The 19,800-nt window shown below is 33.0% G+C and overlaps 1 pseudogene; it reads right to left on the bottom strand.

Moving 5' to 3' along the window:
* LOC122490513 overlaps positions 1–644 on the bottom strand; it is a 36,740-nt pseudogene extending 36,096 nt beyond the window's left edge.
* Between the last annotated feature and the right edge of the window lie 19,156 nt (positions 645–19,800).

Below are 19,800 nucleotides of genomic sequence, written 5' to 3'. Positions count from 1 at the left end.
AATTGGACCAATCAGAAAAATTAGGATTATTTGTTTGGTTAGTGGTTGTGAAAGAAGTGGAGGATGCTAACTGACTGAGGGACATGATGCATTATTCTCTGGAAATATTTCAGTATAAATATCCTTAGTAAAAACTCAGTTTAATTAAACTCTTAATTACCAAACACATTGTTCATTATTCAGAAGATACCCCTCCACCAAAAAAGAAGAAAGAGAAAGAAAGAGAAGAAAGAAAGAAAGAAAGAAAGAAAGAAAGAAAGAAAGAAAGAAAGAAAGAAAGAAAAAGAAAGGAAGGAAAGCCTAAAGCTTTAGTTTGTACAAATTTCTTTTGGATTCAACAATGCCCTGCACTGATTTTTTGGTACTCCTATTTAATAAAGGTAACTTTTGGCTGACTTTTTTCTCTAAGAATCATTGGCTTTACTTCTCTCAGCTTTGTCTTTTGAAGAGAGAGAAAAAGAAAAGATAGTGTGGTTTGACATAGGCAGGGGGTTTTCTTTTTCATTATCTTGAAAATATAAACAGATGTCAAGCTGTGAATAAACTTAGATGTAGTAATAGCACGGTCAGAGAAGAGATTTCTTAAGAAAAGTTTTCAATATTTTTAAACTTCAGAAGTAAACTCACTTACCTTTACGTGGCATCTCTCCTTAAACACGCAGCCTCTTCTTTTTCTATCGCTGTCATCATTTTCCCCCTCTTGTCAGTCTTGCTTTGATTTTGCAGCTGCAAAGCAGGTCTTTTCTTTCCAACTACTATTATCTTCTTTATATCTATAGTCCCTGAAGAGGCAATTTACGAAAGTACCTAGGCTTTCAGTCATCCAATTCTCATCTTGATCTCTTACAACCTGCTTTCAGCCATGTGTCCTCATTTAAGACTCCTTTCATAAGGTAGCTACTGCCCTTATGAAATTAACTGGTCTGTGGTTTTTATACATTCCCAAGCTCTCAACCTCCTTCCATATACTTACTCAAGATATGACTACTAATTGTCAGTACTTTGTTATCTTCATCATATCTTTTTATTTTTCCTACTTGAAATCTTAATAAATCTTCTTATTCCATTTCAAAAATGTCAGATGTCTGTTCACCATAAAAGAATTCCCTTTCTCTTTCTAGTTATAATATCAGCAACTTTCCCAGTGATTTCTATGTCTTACTCACTCTGCATAATCTATTTACCATTTGTTATCCTTTCATTTTCTCTTTCATTCTCTTTCCATTGGTTTCTATCTTTTCCATGTCTTCAATTACTATCCAATCAATTCTAGTTCCATGGGTCTCTCAACCCATGACATGTTCTGCTTTATTCAATTCACTATCTGTACATTTACCCGTGACATCTTCCCATGTGTCCTGTTGCCATCTAAAACTCAATGTGACTAGGTCAGACTTTTGAAATTTTCTGCTAGGCACCCTTCCACTCTTCCTAACTCCATTACTTTCTCAATTTGACCAGCAGGAAGGTTGCGAATTAACTCAAATACCTTTTTAATCTTTCTCTCAAAACCTCATTAACTTTTTTGCTTTTATGATCTGTATAAAGGTGCTTCTTTCTTGATCCCTAGACTTATATAAATGTCCTTATTTTTACACTCTAATACTGTGGTTTTGTTTTCCCTGATGTTTTGATTTCTCACCGATTATACTATTTTGTCATAATACACTCATATACTGCATTATTGAACTTAATGTTACTTTTTCATAAAGAAATTCATCCTATTTTTATTTTTGTTATTTGTAATAGGCTTCTCAAGGAAAAATCAGAAGAAAAGATGTATCTTCAGTTCTTTAGTTCTGCAATTTTTATATACATTCTTATACCTACTAATTTTTTCTAATATACTTCAATATTTCATAGCCTTTTCATATATATGGGATCCATAAGGTATCAGGCATTGTTTTTTCTTAATGACATTTCATTTAAGTAAAAAGAACTCACAGTATTTATTTATACTTAATAAGCACACATTCTTAAAATGAAGATATCCTATACTTCAAATGTTCCTAAGATCAGAGGATAGTTAACAAAGTTTCAAAATCTCATAAATGACTGTAGATATTGAAATAGATCTATTTTAGATTTTATGAAAGGGTGTTTTCTGTGGATAAAATAATAAACCAGTACTTTTCTAAGTTTTTGTTTTGTTTTGGTTTGGTTTGGTTTTGGTTTTGGTTTTAGAGAGAGAGCATGAGCAGGGGAGAGGGGCAGAAGGAGAAAAAGAGAGAATCTTAGGAAGACTCCAGGCCCATTGCAGAGTTCCACACGGGGCTCAGTGTCACAACTGAGAGATCATGACTGTGAGATCATGACCTGGGCTGAAATTAAGAGACGCTTAAGCTACTAAGCCACCCAGATTCCCCATCCAAGTTTCCTTTCTTAATAGCATAGTTCTACTCTGTTTCTACAAATCATCTTGAGACTCATTCTTATTGTTTTATCACTTTCCTGCTAGAAGTGTTTTACATAATCATTGTTAAAGGAAGAATCATAGTTAAAGAAGATAGTTAAAGAAAGTTAAGCTTTATTAAGTTAGAATAAAAGCTTAAATAAAACTCTCAAACAAAATTTCCAGGCAGTGTCACATTACTTTTTGAAATTTAGGTAGTAAGTTAAACTGCACCAGAGGAAAAGTTTGAATTTTATTTTTCTAAATTATGTTGAAATATCTAAACAATATTTATACTAATGTATCATAAATAGATTAAAATGTTCAAGATTTGTAAAAGGGAAGTATTTATGACATTGCTGATAGATAAAATAGAAAATTTATGTAAAAGTCATTTCTAGGTCTACTGTATTAAAGTTTAATTCTCACCACCACAAGCACACTAACAGGCTTTAATATTAAAGAGATGGTCTCAGAACACATTATGTGTGATAGGGATGTATCAGTATATTTCATCTTAATATTTCTGTTTTGTGTGGAGATATGGATGTGTGTATGTGTGTGTTCATACACATATAACCTATAATTATTTATGGATGGTTGGCAACTGTATAGTATTTTGGAATAGAATATATCCCTGTAGAAGGGATATAAAACTATTTTCTATGTAGTAATCTGAAAAAATTTTTCTAAATTATTTCCTTGCCCAATGTGCAGCTAGACTTAAGTAAACTGTAATTTGCCAATACCAAGTAACTTCTTATGCATGAATTTGTTATATTCTAATTGGAATTAAATTTTGAGCTTTGTGAGCTAAAATATTACCAAAGTTAACACCTACTTCATGTATTAATATTTTATATATAATGTATTTATTTATTTATTTTTCAATATACATCCAAGTTAGTTAGCATATAGTGCAATAATGATTTCAGGAGTAGAATCCAGTGATTCACCCCCTGCATATTACAGACAGTACTCATTCCAACAAGTGTCTTGCTTAATGCCCCTTGCCCATTTAGACCATCCCCTCCACCCACGACCCCTCTAGCAACCCTCATTTTGTTCTCTGTATTTAAGAGTCTCTTATGTTTTTCCCCTCCCTGTTTTTATATTATTTTTGCTTCCCTTCTCTTATGTTCATCTGTTTTGTATCTTAAATTCCACTTCATGTATTAAAATTGAGAAAATAGTGCTTGTAATTCTGTTCAAGTAAATGAGTTCTCTTCCTTTAAAAAAAAATTACCAAAAGACTGAGTTGTTTATTAATGGAACTCTACTTCCAGATTTTCCTTTCATGAGAATTTGAGCTTTAAAAAAACATTTTTCAGGAAGAAAAGATGAGTCAAATTTCAGGAATTTCACTAGGTAGCTGAATATCTGGCATATGGAACATTTACTAGAGAGTCACTATATGAACTAAAAGAATGAGACTCTGCCTACTTCTGGTAAGTCATACACACACACGCGCACACGCGCGTGCGCGCGCATACACACACACACACACACACACACACACACACACACACACATGCATTCTAGCTCCTTCAATAAAAGCTTCCAAATGAGCATGAGCTCTGGATAAACATTATAACAGCTGTATTTTAGGTTGGCAGAAAATGAACTCAGTCATTTCAAAGTGTTAACCTGCTTGCATAATGTAAACATAATTTTTGGTAAAGTATTTTCATTTTATTACACAAACCGTCAAGTCAACATAGCTGTATGAATCTTAGTTATAGGACAAATTTTCTGTAAAAACTTTGTTTTATAATTCACCAAACTCAGGGATTATGTTTTTTTATTCTTTCTCGTTTTAAACACAAGTGGAACATGTTTTTCCATCCTGGTTTACAAGATGAACTTTAAATATAGCAAAACTAGACAGGCCTTCGCCATTTCTTTGTGTCTTATTCTTACAGCCTATCAAACCTTCCCTTTTTATGATTTTATTCACTAGTTGAGAAATTTGAAATGGCTTACATGTTTTTAAGCTTTATAAGGTATTATTTAACGATTATGGGCCTTGTTTTAAGAGATATTAAGCAGGAGCTGAAATAAAAGACCACAGAGAGTGGAAATATTATTTGCTTGGAAAAAATTATATAGGTTATTAGTCATATTTATTATTATTTATTTGTGATTGCATATAAATATAAAGCTTGATTCTACATACCTCAAGAGTAACATGAATTTGTCTGTTTTTTATTTTACTCCTACTCATTCTTTAACCATAAGTATAACATCATAAGGGATATATTATCTAACCTTAAAACTAGATCAGCCCCTTCAGCACCTTTTAAGCTGCCACAGCATTCCCTACCTCCCCAGTTGTAATTCACTCTCCTTGAAATTTTTCCAAAACATGAGATCCATCTCTCTCATATTCACCTGTCATTCTTAGTCAGGGATTAGGACAAGATTTATAGGGACAGCCATGAATATTTAGAACAATACTATAATAGATTATACTTGACAATGTACATCAAAATAAAAATGTTAATTATTTTGTTTTAGAAAATAAACCTATAGATTCACTTATAAAATTAATAAATACATATACGAAGATGTTTGTTTCACCACTGCCTAAAAACACTAAATACCAATCTTTATTTAAAATAATAAATTTAACAATTAAGTTCTGATAGGGGCGCCTGGGTGCCTCAGTTGTTTGAGCATCCAACTTCGGCTCAGGTCATGATCTCACAGTCTGTGAGTTCGAGCCCCACCTCGGGCTCTGTGCTGACAGCTGAGAGACTGGAGCCTGCTTCTGATTCTATGCCTCCCTCTCTCTCTGCACCTCCTCCCACTCATGTTCTGTCTCTCTCTCTGTCAAAAATAAATAAAACATTTAAAAAAATGTTTTAATTAAGTTCTGATATAAAATTGTCTCTAAGATATATTATAAAACACATAAACACAATGTGCTAATTAATCTCCAAGGCATATTTCTTTTTATGAAAATAAATGGTATAAACTAACATAAATAAACTAGTATAAATAATCTAGTATATTCATTTTTTATAGAAATATACCTAAGAATTTTTTTTACTGAGGGTATATTTTTGAAAAAGGAAGAGAGGGGGATATACTTTTAAAATATTTTGCATTATTCTGTTTTATTTGAACTTTCTTACAATATGCATGTTTCATATATTTGTTTGCATGTCAACATGGGTTATATGAGTTGTGAAAATATGGGAAATTTTTCCTTGTCTTCCCTCTTCTTTTCAGAATTAAATTCCAAAACACTGACTTAAAAATCAGATTATTTTTAAATAATAATAATATAAAATAGACAATATTGCATAGCTCACTAATTTATACTAAAGTATTTATAATGATAAATAATGCAGTCTTTTAAAATAGTAAAAATCAAAAAGAAAATACATTCTCAAAGATTAAAAGAAATCTGGAAATAGAAATAAAGTAAAATAGATTGAACCAAGAATGTCAATATATTTTATGTTGGAACTAATATGTTTATTTTCCTTATAAACATTAATATGCATAATGTGTTTAAAAAGGCAATATAATTTATAAAATGAAAGCTCTTTTTTATAACTCTCTAAGTTTTTTAGTAGAAAAATCCATTTCTTTCACATCAGCTTAACATTCTTGACATATCCAAACACTGGTAGCTGAACTAGATCATTAAAATCATTTCTTCTGAAATCTTTTAAAAAATCATAAATAGAAATAGCAAATAAAATGGAAGAATTATTTCAGTTAATATTCTGCTGTCTTTGCACACATATACAAGTACTTGTATTATTTTTTGAAGCTCTAACACCTAGAATTTTATTACCTAGAATTATATTTTCTCATTTAATAATAAGTAGAGCAAAATATTTTAAAATTTTTATGTGTATATTTTAACTCTTCAGTTATCTTTTATTACTGTTTATTACTTGATCAGAAAATGATATTACAAGTGTTCCTGGGTGGCTCAGTTGGTTAAGTGTTGGACTCTTAATTTTGGCTCAGGTCATGATCTCATGGTTCAGATGAGCCAGATGAGGTCTGGCTCTGTGATGATAGCATGAAGCCTACTTGGGATTCTCTCCCCTCTCTCTCTGCCCCACCCCACCTCATGCTCTCTCTCCTAAGATAAATAAATAAATAAACATTAAAAATGAAAATAATATTAGAAAATGATTTATTCATTGTACCTGAAATATTTTTGTAGATCCTGAAAACATAATTCCCTTTTTGGAATTATTAAGGCTAATCTTTACTTGCTATAAATCTCAAGTAAACAATATTCTAAGTTCCTTTAATAATGTTCAGAAAGTATTACCTTTGACACATTATTCATCCCTAATTATGAGGAACTTGAGTCTCTAGGAAAAATTATACAAATAGACCACTATGGCATATTTATCTAAATGTTATTTCTATTTGATTGTTTAAAATGAAAGATTTTAAAATGCATTTTGAACTCACACAACATCTTGTTTGATTTCAATCATGTATTTTTCTGGGAGTGTTTGAGTGAAAGGATGTGGATCAAAGACATAGTGTGTATAAAATCTTTTTGCAATTGGTTTGTGAAGCCCAAATGTACATAGAAAAACTGAGGAAGAGTACACAATAAGAATAGGTTTGGGTCCAAATTTAATTCTTGTGGAAGTCCCACAATGTGTTTACAAAATGACTTTGCAAAATGTGTCCAACTAAAGCACAGATCCTATCTACACCATACTTTTTATTAACTAAATTATCTTCTAATTTAATTCTTAACATTTTTACCTGTCGGTGAATATAGCCAACTAATGTCAAAATGCCATCAATAGTACTATAGGTTATGAGAGGTTAAGTCTTAAAGAGGCATGATGAAATATATAAACTCAAAATGGCAAAATTGACGTCATATATCCTTATTTTATAAATACTATAATTAGGGATTGGTCTCTGAGGCACACTTTGCAGTCAAACTGGGTCTTTACTTTCACTTACTTTTTATTAATATCAAATATTCTAAAGATCTCCAGACATTATTCCCTCTTAATGTTTTACTGTGGTATGATTATTTGTGGTTATGAAATATTAACTTAATAATAACAATATTAATTTTATTTTAATTCACTCAGTCTTATTCTAAGAATGAGTGGGGTTTTTTTTTGTAGCTATACTTTTGTATTTTAGCAGAGAGATGCCAAATAGCAAAAAATTAAATAATAAACAAGCAAAATCATAAAATAATAATATAATTAAAGAAATAAATAATCACTTAGATAATTGACAGTTTTCACTGGTCATATACAATATGGAAAATCCCAGAGGAAAATATATTAAATCAGTACTGAAAAAATGTAAGACATAGCTAGATATGTGGTTTATGTGGAGTCTATTGCTCAGTCAGCGAGAGTCTGAAATTGTAGTATGTCAAAACAACACAATACAAAAATCTCTTTTTGTTGTGAAGACAATTACAATGCTTTAGGCTTTAAATATACAAATATAACACATTTCAAATTAACATATCTAAGAATATGGAACCAAAAGAAAACTTCTTAATCAAACTTTGAATGATTTTAAATGAATTTTAAAAGAATGGTTTACTTTAAGCATAAAAAGCTCTCTCTATAGAGAATGGAGTTGATGGAGGGAGGGGGTAGAGGATGGGCTAAGTGGGTGATGGGCACTTGTTAAGAAGGGCACTTGTTATGATGAGCACTGATTATTACTTGTAAGTGACAAATCACTGAATTCTACTCCTGAAACCAATATTACACTATAAGTCAGTACATTAGAATTTAAATAGAAATTTGAAAAAAATAAAAATAAAAGGTTACCTTAATATTGACTAATTTCCTCTCCCCCCAAGAAGTGTCTATCTTAATGATTTGTTTAGTGTTTATTTTTAGAGAGAGAGAGCACACATGTGTGAGCAGGGGAGGGACAGAGAGAGAGACAAAGAGAATTCCAAGGAGGCTCTGCACTGTCAGTGCAGATCCTGACACAGGGCTCAATCCCAGGAACCATGAGATCATGACCTGAACTAAAATCAAGAGTTGGATGCGGAACCAACTGAGCCACTCAGGAGCCCATGTATCTTATTCTTAAAAGCACTTAAAACCAAATGAATAATCTGGACTAAATAAGATATAGAGTGATGATATATTTGACTTTACTCTTCTTTCTATATAATGTAGATTTAGGTATTTGGTGTTCAAATCTATAGTGTTTGTAAGATATGCCACTCCTAATGAAAACCACATGAAAAGGCAAGTCTACTTTCTATTTTCCAAGGACCTGAAATTATGTACATTTCAAATTAGGAGAAAATGATCTCCTCTATACTTTCTAAGTTTAAAAATGTTCACAATTCCACAATTTAGACAAGTCTCTGAATGCTTAGGATCAAATAGCACAGATGCCAAATGACTCTCAGTATATTCTATATGACTAAATATTATACATGCAATTGTTAACCTTATTCAGTAGTCTTCTCTCCGTCTTAGCTTCTTGCCTTCCAAAATTCAAACATAGAATGACTACTTTACAATAGAGCCTGTGTCAGGCTCTGTGCTGAGCATGGAACCTGCTGAATATTCTATGCCCTTCTCCTCCACTCACATACTCTCTCTTTTTAAAAAAAAATAAAATAAAATAAAAAAGTCACTGATAAAATGTTCTAATAAAGAAAATAGAAACTTATATTTTTTCTAATGTATTCTAATCCCTTACTGAGGACTTTGAATTCAAGTATTAAATTATGTGTGGCAGCCTAAACAATTCTTTTGCAAAGATGCCCAGTTTCTAATCCCTCAAACCAACCTTTAGAATATTTTACTCCTCATGGTAAAATAGATTTTGAAGATGTAATTAAATTCGAGGTGTTGAGATAGGCAGATTATTTGGATTATCCAGCGGGCCCAATTACAAAAGTTCTTGAAAGAAAGAGGCAGGGAAGTCAAAGACAGAGAAGGAAATGTGACAGTGGTATCAGTGAGAGGATTGGAGGTTACCCTGCAGGATTTGGAAACTGAAGAATGGACCACCAGTCAAAGAATTGAACAGTCCCTGGAAGCTACCACAAAAAAGGAAAATGATTCAGCCTTAGAGCCTTCAGAATGAACCAGCCCTCTGACTTTAGCCCTGTGAAACCTTGAGAGGGAGTTTGGACTTTACACCTCCAGAACTGTAAGATAATAAATCTGTGTTGTTTTGCCACTAACTTTCATATAATTTGTTACAGCAGTAAAAGGAAACTAATACTTTAACCATTAAGTGACTCTATTACATTTTTAGAGATTTTACTGAGTTACGTATGAAAATGAGACTTTATTATCATGTTTGGATTCATCTGAAGATATTCAATAATGGATTTTCATTCAAACTCTCCAATTTAAAATTGTTTTGAAAAAGAAATTCTCTTAGAAATATATAACAGTTTTTGCTAATGAAAAGGGTGTATTCTGAACTTGATTAGCAAAAAAGAGGGAGGTATACTTGGCTCCTTTTCCTACTCAAATTTATTTGTTTGAATACTTAATGAAGGTAACTACTTGCATTTTATGGCTTTTAAAAGAAAAAAAAAACAACTAGTTAAATTATACACCAAAATCTTTTATTTATAATTTAGGCTTCAGTCTGCATACTTGATATCAACTCAAGAAATTACTTAACTTCCTTGTTACATATGGCCTGCATATCACTGAGGGTTGTTTTCTTGGATTCTACAGTGGGTTGCAAATGCAAGGATTTGTTACCATTAAATTGCAAATTTTTTTGCTACTCAATAGTCACAATCCTTGATGTTATCTTATAAAGTAAAAGTTCCCATAGAAAAATTGACTACATTCCTGAAGTTAATCTAACCTACAAAAATTACAATGGACATTTTTCTTATCATATTGAAAAGCAATGGAAAACTGGTCAATAACAGCAAGAGGAGGAAGAGAGTGATAAGTTAAATGCATTTTAAAAGACTTAAAGAATTAAAATAAAGTAATACTTAGTTTGGTGATTTTACTTTCTGGATGTAAGCACATAGGCAGAAGTGAGGACAATTTTGCTCAGAAGTAAGGACAGAGTTTGTGTGATTTATATCACTGGGACTGGATTAGGCATATTAGTTTTTACTCTAAGCAAAAGGCTTAAGGGGATAGAATCCTGGTTACATACTAAGTGTAAATTCATAGTAGCAAACGAAGAACATAGAACTGAGAACTTCTGGCTTCTGCTCCAAGATGTAGAGACCTAAATAGTAGGGTGCTTCCTCTCTAACAACAGAAAAAGAGATGACCTAACTTCAAAATTAGCAGAACAAATGACTGGCCCCAAATCTAAGAAACAATAGTGCTTGAGGAGAGAGAGCAGATATTCACACTTACTGAGATAAATGAAACTGAACACATTAAGAGTTTAACTTGAATTGCTGGCAAATTATTAAAGGCTAAGGGCAGCCTGGCAGGATAGCATGAAATCCCTGGAAAGGGTGATGAAAATATGAGTTGTTTTTCTTGAATCTTTACAGAAACAGGTCTGAGAAATATCTTGTGCTGCAAATCAACATCAATCTTGCAATAGAGGCAGGAAACTCAACTGGATTCTTCTCTTGCTATCTCTTCAGTGGATAAAAGCCATAATCTGGTGGAGATAAGGGGAAGGGCTGGGGCCATATTTATGCAACATTGTTGAAGAAGAGAACAAGATGGGGGCTGGAGAGGCAGGAAAATGGAATGCCAAAGTATACTCAGATCCAATCAGTAAAACCATAGAGACCTAAAACAGGTAAGTAGTTGTCAGTATTGGAGGAGGAAGATGAGAGGGGCTACTGGAAAGGAGTTTCATGTGGGAAATTTAGGGTGTTGGAATCATACTGTATGGTATTAGGTGGGTGGATACATGACTTTATGCATTTGTCAGAACCCATAGAATGGTAACATCATAAGGAACAACTTGATTGGATACTGATGGGGTGCAGCAAACACTACCCTAAAATACGATGCCTTTGCACACTGAATATTTTAAGCTAAAAGACTTTGAGAAAATAGCAGAAGCAGGAAGATCACTCGAATTTCTTACCCCCACTTCACTCTTCTTTCCTGAAACAGTTCATAAAAACTTCTTGTGAGAGATACACTACTTATACCCAGAGGTAAGGAGTACCTTTATCTCTGAAGACAAAGGGTCATCAAGATAAATCTTAATAAATAAACCTTGCTAAATTTCCCTCAGTTTACTGCAATTACCTAATAATCCTTAACCTATTGTATTCCTCCACAATTGTCCATCCCTCATCAACCTAGAATAAAAGTACACAAGTCTGTTTCTTTCACTCCTACAAAGACTCCCATGTCACATAAAATTTATATTAAATATATTTTATGCTTTTGTTCTGTGAATCTTTGTCATTTTAAATTTCAGACCTAGCCAGGGACCCTAAAATGGTACAAGAAAATATTTTCCTTGCTTGCAGATGATTTTTTAAAAAAATCATCTAGAACATCAGGGATCCCAGCATCGAATACAAACTGTAAAAACTTAAAGTATATTATATATATATGATATAACATCATTGAATGATAGGAGGAAAAGGATTGATCTATGTAACTTTGGTAAAGATTGTTTTGACTAAATATCATAAAGCTACGGACAGTTGTGTAACACTATATAATTCTGAAACTATTTTACATATATACTGGGTTGAACAAATAAATAAGTTACTTGTAGATAATGTGAGCCCATTCCTCATGGCTAGAGAAAAAGTTACAAATGCCCAAAAGAAAGAGATTAAAATGACACCCGTTTTGAATTAGAATCAGAAATGTCAGTATAAACTTACTTTTAATATATGTACATAGATAGTTACAGAAATTATATTTCATATGTCTTGTTATACAGACATGTATTTCCCAGCTTTGTCCATTCAGAGAGCTTGAATCAGTGACAGTACAGTAGCAAAGCACACTTAACCCCACATTCTTGGTTTCTAAACATCATTTTCCAATAAAAGAAACCAGATCTCCTTAGAGAAATGGTTAATTCTAGATCTAGGGTAAGAAAAATGCAAAATAAGTCTGGAGTTTTTGTAGTATTAGAAAGTAAGGAGTACTTAAAAAAAAGGTATATGCCAGTAGACATAGAAGCTCTCAGTGGCCTATAAAAGCACCCAATGGCCAAAACTGAAAGAATTCCAATAAAATAATAAATAATGATAGTGTTGCATTATAACTCAAAGGAAAAAAACTCTATGAGTCTACAATGATATGAATTTATGACTGAATAAATAAGTGGAGGAGAAAAGAAGGCCAGATTTTTCTTACAGAATAGTTTTGATTAATAAATATTGATAGGGTTCAGGCCCTAGGTATAATCCCAAAAGAATGGAAAATATAGCACCTTGGCATGTTGAATATTTTAAGCTGAAAGAATTTGAAAAATGGCAGGTGCTGGAAAGACTCTCTGACCTTCCCCCCTGAACTAGGTCATGAAATGCTCATGTGAGAGGTACCCTCTCTCTACAAGGAGGAAAGATGTATTCTTATCTCTAAAGATGGAGGGATATCAAATAGAATTTGCACTCATAGGCCTTGATGAGTTTCTGCCAGTTTACTACATTAGTTCATACCCTTTTTTCCTATCACGTTTTCTCAGAACTGTCTACTTTTAATCAAACATAATATAAAAATGCTCAGTATTAACTGTCTCTTTGGGTCTTTATCTCCTTGAAAGCTCTTGTGTCATGTAAAATTGATATTAAATAAAGTTGTGTGCTTTTCTGTTATTAACTGGTATTTTGTGGGGCACCTGGGTGGCTCGGTCGGTTAAGCGTCCGACTTCAGCTCAAGTCATGATCTCACAGCTCGCAAGTTCAAGCCCCGTGTCAGGCTCTGGTGCTGACAGCTCGGAGCCTGGAGCCTGCTTCAGATTCTGTGTCTCCCTCTCTCTCTGCCCCTAACCCACTCTCATTCTGTCTCTGTCTCTCTCAAAAACAAATGAACATTAAAAAAATTTATTAAAACTGGTATTTTGTTATTAATCTGCCCCAGCCAAGAACTGAGAAGGATAAAAGGAAAAGATTTCCCCCTCCCCTACAAGTATAGAATGAGGGAAACAGAAAATCATCATGAGAACACCATAGTAATAACTTGATGCAGGCAAGATCCACTGATGAATGACAAAAGTAGTAGACAAACTTAAAAGAGAAACTAGCTATTGCATACCTCATTATATCTATCCCCCAAATTTCCTACTTTAATAGTTTAAACAAAAAGCTTATCATAAATTCTGTTGCCTCTCTGTCAAGGAGGACAAATTCAGTTACCTCCTTTTCACTGTGGGCTGGGCTTAGTAAATACCTTTTAACAATAGACTATGAAAAAGAAAAAGCCAGTTGATTGAAGGAGACTGAGCAGACATGATAACAAAATGCAATGAGGGATCCAGAATTGGATCTTAGAACCAAAAACGTATTTCAGGAAATGAATCTGTGATTTTACTGGTATTGATTATTGTTAGGAAATTAACATTAGGAGATAGGTGAAAATTACATGTGAATGTATGACTGTTTTAAACAGCTTTGAGATATAATTTGTATACTATCAATATCCACCATGTATAATTCAATTATTTTTAGTATATTTACAGAATTATGCAAAAATCATAAAAATCTAATTTTAGAACATTGTGTCACCCCAAAAAGAAAACCTGTAAGTTAGCAGTCATTTCTCTTTCCTTCCCACCATCATTCCTTCCCAATTTAGGCAACCACTAGTCTACTTTCTGTCTCTAAGTGTGCCTGTTGTAAACTTTTCATACATATAAATAGAATCTTTTAATCTGTCTTTTGTTATTGGCTTCTTCTACTTATCCTAATGTTTACGAGCTTCATCCATATTTGGGTGGGTATCAGTACTTCATTAGTTTTTATTCCATCGTATGGCTATTCTGTTGTATAAATGGATAATAAAATGACCTTTAAACAATTCCTTTATCAGTTGGAAATTTGGGTTTCCACCTGAATTTCTAACATTATTCATTATTATGAATAATGATACTATGGCATTAATATACAAGCTTTTGTGTGGACATATATTTACAGTTCTTTTGGAATTATACCTAGAGCTAGAATGGCTAAGTCATATGATAAGTTTACATTTAATATTTGGAGAAGCTGCCAAACAGGGGGCAGTTGTCTTCTAGGGAAGGAGCTTCTACATTGACTTTAGATAAGAAAGGAGTGTTAGTTCTCAATAGGGAAGATTGGGCAACTTCAGGCTCAGGGCTTGCAAATACAACTATTCAACATTTGCAGGAGCGTGTACCATGTTTGGTTCTTCTATTTTTCCAACCACCCCTGATTTTGGCATAAAATGTTTATATTTACTATTTATCTTGCACTTCTCAAATGTCTGGTAAATAGTGTAAGCTATCACATTGTTTTTCACTGTTACACTATGCCAATTCACTACCTGTGAGACTTTTAACAAGTGGACCACTGCCTTTTGTCAGGGGCTCCCTGACAGGGAGCAGGCAGGCTGAAAAGAGATCTTGTGTAAATATTGTCACTCTCTTTTTTGCACACTCTTGGGAATTACCATCACTATTTTGTTTCTGGGAAAGAAAAAGCTGAGACAGACTTTATCATGTTGAGTTTTAATGAAGAATAAACACCTTTGGAAAGAAGAGGGAGGAAGCAGCACTGGGCAGAGGGAGAGGCCAAACTGATATGTACCTGAAAATTTTGACCTACCTCATGAGATCTGGAATGAATATGTCCTGTCAACACTGTCCTACACTGAGATTGACTGTGTTGATCCATCACTGGATATAGGCCACACAGATAAAGCATGGCCTTGAGTGAGGTTATCTGTACACCTGAATCAAACCCTAATGCAGATGCCAGTAGGAGTGATAAGTCCTTTATCTTTTTTAAGTTTATTTATTTATTTTGAGAGACAGAACATGCATGCAGGAGGGGCAGAGAGAGAGGAAGAGAGAAAGAATCCTAAGCAGGTTCCATGCTATCAGTGCAGAGCCCTATGCAGGGCTTGAAGTCACGAACCTGAGATCATGACCTGAGACAAAATGAAGAGTCACACAGTTATTGGACTGAGCCACCTAGGCACCCTGAGTGATAAGTCCTTTAAAGAGGAATCTGGGTGGTATACTTACCTATAACCATATATCTAACACGGGGTAGAATTAAAAATACAATACTCATTTCTTATTCTCAGTCTGGTATTCTGCTTCACCATCTTGTTCCTGGTAAAGAAATAGAACAATGTTTGTCTACCGCTGAAAAGTACTTAAAAGATGGGTTTTATTCTTTCTGATACTTTTTTCTTAAACCAATACTGTTCTCAGTGATACCTTTATAAATGTCTATGGTAAATAGATTTACTTACACTCAGTTTATAATGGCTTTATGCATGTTTTTCTCTTCTGTGTGTCTTCCATAGTCCTAATATTTAGCTGTTTAAATACAGAATGTGTATTATGGTGTCTACACAAATCATCCATGCTATATTATAAAGAAACCCAGGCGTACATTTAAAGGCAGACTTATTGTTTTCCTCAATGTCATAAAAATAAGATATGTTCAATTTGAAAATTTTGGGAAACAACTAAAAATAAATATTTCTTAAATAATACATCCACTCTTTAGAAATCATTTGTTTCCTGGGTATCATTGGCTTTTCCGTTTGTTTACTTCTTTGATTTTTTAATTTTGTGTCACACTATATTTTGGATTTGAACAAGTTCACAATGTTTTTATAGTTAAAAAATAAAACATTTTTCAGAGCATGTGGCTATAGACAGTAAGGTATTTAGAATTAGAGACAGAGGAGTTAAGAAGCATAAGACCCTTATCAAATGTACAAAACAGTTTTGTAGAAAACATTATAAAAGTCTGACTTTCTTGTCATCTCTAATTTTTAAATCATGGAATACCAAAATAAAAGCAAAATATATGGTATGCATGCAAATTTAAATAGAAACAGATGAGTGAAATGTTTCTCACATGGCTACATTTGTCATTGTAAATGTCCTTAAACAAATGCAATTCATTCAATAATATTTTATTATTTGTTGTTTTACAGCCACTATAATGTCAACTTGATGCATGTAGTAAATTTTTCTTCAAGTTGAATAATAATCCTATGTATGTGTAGCAGATGCTTTTGTATACCAAATGATTCTAGTCTGTTCTCATCAAACACATAAAGTCATTTTGGAATTGCATGCATGCAAATGAGAATTACATGCATGTAAATTTGCATTTGAAATGACTAAATTCTCTTTCCATTTCCATTCTTTACTCTCGATAGCAAACTATTTTTCAATCTTTAAGGAATATATTTGTTCTAAGCTCAGATGTTTCTGACATTAAAGCCAAAACAGATGTTTACATTCAAGTAATAGGACCAGAACATTTGTTGTTATGATGATGTACTTGACATTTAAACTTAAAACATTTTGGAATAAAAGGTATAGAGCTCCATGGGCCAAATTTTTATTTGGAACTTTTTTCCAGAGTAAAAGATGACAGCTATTATATCTAAACCATAGGTAGTTTACAAATTCAATGTATTTTTAACAAAAAGATGTTTCCTTACAATATTATGAAAGGTAGCAAACTCAAGGACTCATGAAAATTGCCAAGAAATATATGTCTAATGTTAGAAATTGGTTAAAATTATATTTTTATTTTAATTAGGGAAATTTCCAATTAAATGCTTCAGATTAAGAGAGTAGATCACATGAAATTACCTAGTATTCTATGATGTCCTAAGATTTGTATTTCTTGTTATTTTTAAAAATAAATCATGATTCTCACAAGGAAATGATCCTGAGTTATAGAAATTTTTTTGGAATTTTTGTCACTATGCTATAAATATATTGAAATTCAATATGACAGTGAAAACAAGTTTTTGCTATGGATATAGATTTAGTTATAGATAAAGTATTAATATAACAATTGCTATGGATATAGATTTAGTTGTAGATAAAGTATTAATATAACAATTGCTAGAGTTAGACTTTTAGAATCAGTAAGAAAACCTCAAGGCAGAAGTAGAGTAAAAGCCTAGAAGGCTTAAAAATTAAGCCTTTGACTAAAACCTGAACACAAACCCAAAGGAAAAGCTGTTAATTTAATACAGGTATCAAACTAAAGATGGTTCATAAAGTAAAGCATGAATGAGCTTGCAAATATATGTCCTCAGGTTCTTAGCATGATCCTGAGTATAATGTAATATTTTATATTTTTTAATATGAGTTTCCAGTTGTTCCAGTATCATTTTGCTGAAAAGATACCATTTGTCCACTAAATTGCCTTTGTACCTTTATCAAAAATCCATTCTCCATATAAGTATGGGTCTATTTCTGGATTCTGGATTCTGGATTGTGGATTCTGGATGGATTTAACTTATTTCCAATACGACACTGATTTTATTACCATAGCTTTATAATAAGTCATTAACTCAGAATAACCCAGTTTGTTTGTTTTTTTTTAACTTACTTCATCTATCCTAGATATTTTCCATTTCCATGTGAATTTTCCATACTGCAAGAACTAAAAATCCTGCTTACAGCCTCATGAGGGAGTTTGGAAGTAAATCTTCCACAGTCTAGCCTTGTAATGACATCTTGACTGTAGTCTGTGAGAGATCCTAAAATACTTAGAGACCCTAAAAGTACTAACTACAAAAACTAAGATAGGGACTTCAGTTTCTAGTCTGGCATATAAGAAGCTTTTAAAGTCATCATTCCACCCTAACAAATAAAAAGCTGAGCAGACTGAAAAATCACCTGATTTGGATACTCTGTCCCCTTTCTCTCTGCCCTTCCCTCATTTGCTCTCTCTTTCTCAAAAACAAATAAACATTAAAAAAACTGAAGGAATGGGGTTAGGTGGGCTTAATACTCTAAGCTTATAAAAAGGGCCTGGGAAACAATTCAAACATACAGGGGCATTTGGAATGTCAGCAAAGTTACGTATAAGATGAACTAAGGGCTCATTGCTGTCTTGGGAAGACTGAGGTTTGTGATGGCAAATCCAACAATCAGGTTATCCCCTTTCTAAAGGAATTGGGAAATATAGACAACGGCAATGTCTTTCCATGAAAGAGAGAGAAAAGAAGCAACAGTGAGGAAAAGGTGTAAAGGCTTGGTCCATACATCTTGTAAAAGCTATCTCATTAGGTGGTGTCTGCTTCAATTATGGGAAATCTTTATTTCAGGTCACCAGAAGGTGAGCAGGTCTAGTTAGAGTTTGGTGCTTTCGTTAGATTTATCACATGAATCCAAGAATCTATTCCCTGGAGTTTGGAGGTACAAGAGTGGGTTAACCAAACCTGACAGAAGCCTTTACAGAGAGGTTGAAGAGAATCTTTCTAGGGGTTTCTTTTCCACTAGATGAAATCTCTAGGTTGCAAGGTGTGATGCTTAAAGTCTTAATTTCCCAGTAGTGTGCAATGAAAAGATTTGTCAGTAAAGCATGGGTATATCTAATAGAAGCAAGTAGGTCTTTACAATATTAAAGTATATCTTCCTTTATCAACAGGGGATCATAGAGGCAGGGGCCAGATGCATTAGATATCTTATGACTATCTCAAGTGGTGAGAGTTTATGAGTTCCAAAGGGGATGTATGATGAATTCCAAAGGAGATTTAGAAGGGTCAATAGCTGTGCTTTAGCCAGGGTATTTGGAGGGTCTCTACAAATTTTGCCAATTGAGTATTAATGATGCTATTAGTGCATTCTATGTGCTCTGAGGATTGAGGATTATAAGCACAGTGAATGTCTTGTAAAACTGTCGAAACAGCACAGATGTAAAAAATAAAAACAAACAAACAAAAAACATCTAACTGATCACTATGCAGTTTGAGAGGGGTTCTTCAGTTAAAGATAATCTTTTCTAACAGAATTTTAACCATAGAAAATCAATGGCCTCTCTATAAGGGGAAGCTTTGGTGAAGTAGGAAAACATAAAAACCATGACACAAACATATTTATATCCATGAGACAAGGAAAGCTATATGAAGTCCATTTGCTAAACCTTGAATGGTCCTTGAAATTGGGCAGTTTATAGTATCTGGGAACAGTGCAAACAGGTTTCCTTGGATTGTACTTTGGACATGTGATATAAATGAGGTGGGCACTTTTGTAGCCTTCTTAAAGTTTCCAAACCAATGCAATTATCCAAAGCATAATTTACGTATGCTATAATTTTGTCAGTAAGCCAATGATTTAATGTGTGTACAGTGATAACTAGTGAGAAATTTAGAATTTCTGGTAGAGCCAGATTGTTATTTGGTCAAAACAAAAGCTATTTTTTATTGAATTAATTATTATATCTCATATTGGTTTTTCTTCATTGAGGTCAATTTGTCCAAATTATCATTTGGGAGAACATCCTTCTGGACTATGCCAAAGATTTGGCAATTTGT

This window comes from Prionailurus bengalensis, chromosome B2, assembly GCF_016509475.1.
Source record: "Prionailurus bengalensis isolate Pbe53 chromosome B2, Fcat_Pben_1.1_paternal_pri, whole genome shotgun sequence".
Lineage (NCBI taxonomy): Eukaryota > Metazoa > Chordata > Mammalia > Carnivora > Felidae > Prionailurus > Prionailurus bengalensis.
The sequence above is the reverse complement of the archived record's forward strand: the minus strand, read 5'-3'. Positions and strand labels throughout refer to the sequence as shown.